At 34.1% G+C, this 3,436-nt stretch overlaps 1 pseudogene; it reads right to left on the reverse strand.

Annotated features, from left to right (window-relative positions):
* LOC107566474 (glomulin-like) overlaps positions 1–3,436 on the reverse strand; it is a 9,159-nt pseudogene that overhangs the window by 3,025 nt on the left and 2,698 nt on the right.

Raw genomic sequence — 3,436 nt, forward strand, 5'->3', positions numbered from 1 at the left:
AGTCTTAACTTTTATAAAGAATATCTCTTTGGGTTTGAGACTTTAGTCTTTGCAACTTTAGGGATCTTATCTATTCACGAACAGCTTGTAACACTCCAAAGAGAAAGGAAAACTTGAAATCACATCATATGACCCCCTTTAAAACAATTTGAAACAATGTGTATTGTAAAAGCACCATACAAATAAATAAATAAGAACAGGTTTAAAAACATACAACTTTAGAAGAGCAGCTCTTAGTTTGGTGGCCACTGAGTTTGTGTCTTGATTCTTGACTTCCTGCACAAAGGGTTGTACAAAGGTCAGTACTGCAGTTCAGCTTCGACAGAGCCCGTACACATCTTCCTGTTCCTGTTTGTGTGAGTAAGGTACAGGCAGCTTTGAAATCTGTTTCTGCAGAGAATCAAGGGCCAAAGCCAATCCACGGGCCTTCGACTCACTTATTCTCAACAGCACTGGGTGGGGAACAAACAAAAATTGTGTTATTACTAGCAGTGTAGAGGGAGCCCTGATTGTTTTTGGCTTGTATTTTTAAATTGAAAAACAGTTTTTAAATGGGTTTGCAGGATGCATCAGGATTATGGCTTTAGCTGTTCTGAGGTTCTTTTCCTCAGCAGTTGTTCAGTTACCTGACTGAATAAGAGGCATAAGAACAATGATGGAGTCTTGCGATGGCATTTGGATCCTTTACTTGCTGAAGTAAAATATTGAGGAGTTCTTTCACACTGCAGATCTGCAAAAAAATCTTATTGTCATCATCGTACAGTAGTGTTTAATATCATATTAGCACAATCTTACCTGTACAAGTTGATTGAGGATAGCCTGACTGTTGGCAGGACTCCGGTCCTTTCTCCACACTTCATTCACCAGTGCAGGCAGTAGACCACTGCCCATTGACCTCACTATGTGCTTGGAAGACATTTATATATTTACATTTTTTACATTTAATGGTACATTTTACTGTACTGTACATATTTATAAAAGTCTGTAGTAAATCCATTATTTAATACATGTTGGCCTATATTTTTTATATATCTTCTGCACATGCTTGAAATGAAATGATTCACAATCATGATCATGACAATTTAGCATTTGATGGACACCGGCTGTGTATTTTGAAATTAGTTATCTGAAAATATAGTCTTTATTTGGTGCATTTAGGTTCTGCTTTAAAACGTGCCATGCATGTTCCTTAGTGTGTGCTACATGTGTGGAAGAGCGGAGCAGTGCAAGAAATTGGTAAATCAACAGCACTTAATGGAGTGCTGCTCCTTAGAGGGATTCCAGTGGAGCAAAAAAATCTGACTGGTTCTCCACTAAACTGCATTCCCACACCCAAGGGTCAAGGGGCCAGTCAGTTAGGCAGAATGACAAAGTGGCGGTTTAGCAGAGCTACAGCCCATCAAATTTTCCCAATCCCAATGGATTGATGTCATAAATATGAACCTGGGATGGGATATGAGCCTGAATGTTGTGGCACCTGTCTCTCAGAAATCTGAAATTTAAAATCTTAAAATATTAACTAATCTTATTAGTTAACCTTGCTTTAAAAAAAAAAGAGCATGCAAACCGGTTGCCTTAAAAAAATTAAGTAAAAACAATAACTTTTGTTTCAATAACTAATTCATTTGAATTCAAGTTAAATATACTAGGTACATACCAATAAACTCCATTGTATTTACTTGTTAAAACCATGCAAACTGATTGCCTTAAAGTTTTACCAAATAAGTATTACTTTTATGTCTCTCAGAAATCTGAAATTTAAAATCTTAAAATATGAACTAATCTTATTAGTTAACCTTGCTTTAAAAAAAAAAGAGCATGCAAACCGGTTGCCTTAAAAAAATTAAGTAAAAACAATAACTTTTGTTTCAATAACTAATTCATTTTAATTCAAGTTAAATATACTAGGTACATACCAATAAACTCCATTGTATTTACTTGTTAAAACCATGCAAACTGATTGCCTTAAAGTTTTACCAAATAAGTATTACTTTTATAAATTAAGTGTTTCAGTTGTGCTTCAAAAATTCATAAACCCTGTTAAAACCAAAAATAACAAAACATTAAACACTAAAACAGCTCTGGCCCTCGAGGTCTACTTTCATGCAGAGTATAGCTCCAACCCTAATCAAACACACCTGAACAAGCTAATCAAGGTCTTCAGGATTGCTAGAAAGATACAGACAAGTGAGTTTGATTAAAGTAGGAGCTACACTCTGCAGGAAAAAGTCCCCAAATTATGCGCAAATTATCCTTATTCTGTTAACCAGGTCTCGTCACTTCAGGTTCAAGCGTTTTGCATATGCTTCGTTAAATATTAAGCTGTTTTACTCAAGATGCCTTCAAAGTAGATGGGACATTCTACCAGAAACGTACATTTCCACTTGTAAAAATCTTGGGTGAAAAAAATATCTTATTCTTAAATCTGAACGTTGAGTCATGTGGAGGACATGTCAATCTATATGAAACACATATCGTGCCATCTCAGCATGTTTTTATGAGTGAGATAAATACATTTTTATACGCATTTCACCCCTAAAATGTTAGGCCCTGTCACAGACAAATTTGTATATGTTAGAATGATTTCCTAATGAATTTCTTTGATACAAATAGCATTTTCTTATTGGTCACATGTCCCTGATTGTATCTAACATGGTTTTGTAATTTCTATAAGAAATATAAGCAACTTTTCGGTCAACTGTATTACACAAAATCACAGAATACCCTACCAGGCACTCATATAGTTGTAAAACAAACTGCCTTTACATAGGAGATTTTTTCAAAAACATAGTAGTGGATATATATACTCCAACCTTCATCTACATAGTCACAGAGATTCATTCATCAATATTTCCTCAAATATTACATTTTTATAACATAATTTCCTGTGTGACAGGACTGACCGAGGCGTGACAGGACTGACCGAGGCGTGACAGGACTGACGGTGCTGTGACAGGACTGACTTTATGGATTTCGTTGATGCAGAAAAAGTTATGTTTTGTGTTCTTTATTTAATATTTGTGTTTTGATAAGCATTCCTATTTTAAATTATTATTATAATTTTAATGTTAATGTAATATTAGACTATGGTAAAGTTCAGCCAAGAACATATAATAAGGGCCTAATTCATTAGAATATGACTGACAAATTAATAAACTAATTTCATTTTATTTCAATATAAAAACATATTTCATTTAACAATGTATTAAAATTCCATTTAACAATAACATGGCCAGATACAATAAAAATAAACAACTAGAATTGCACAATGGCACAAACGCAGACAGGAGTGAAAAATAAATTGTAATGGTACTACTAATATGTTAAAATTAATTTAACAATAACAATTATCAACTAAAATGGCACAAACTCAGACAGGAGTGAAAACAATAACCCTGTGTTGTGCTACGCGTACGCGGGTGTAATAAATATAAAT

This window comes from Sinocyclocheilus grahami, unplaced genomic scaffold (assembly GCF_001515645.1).
Source record: "Sinocyclocheilus grahami isolate Dianchi unplaced genomic scaffold, SAMN03320097.WGS_v1.1 scaffold1078.1, whole genome shotgun sequence".
NCBI classification, from domain to species: Eukaryota; Metazoa; Chordata; class Actinopteri; order Cypriniformes; family Cyprinidae; genus Sinocyclocheilus; species Sinocyclocheilus grahami.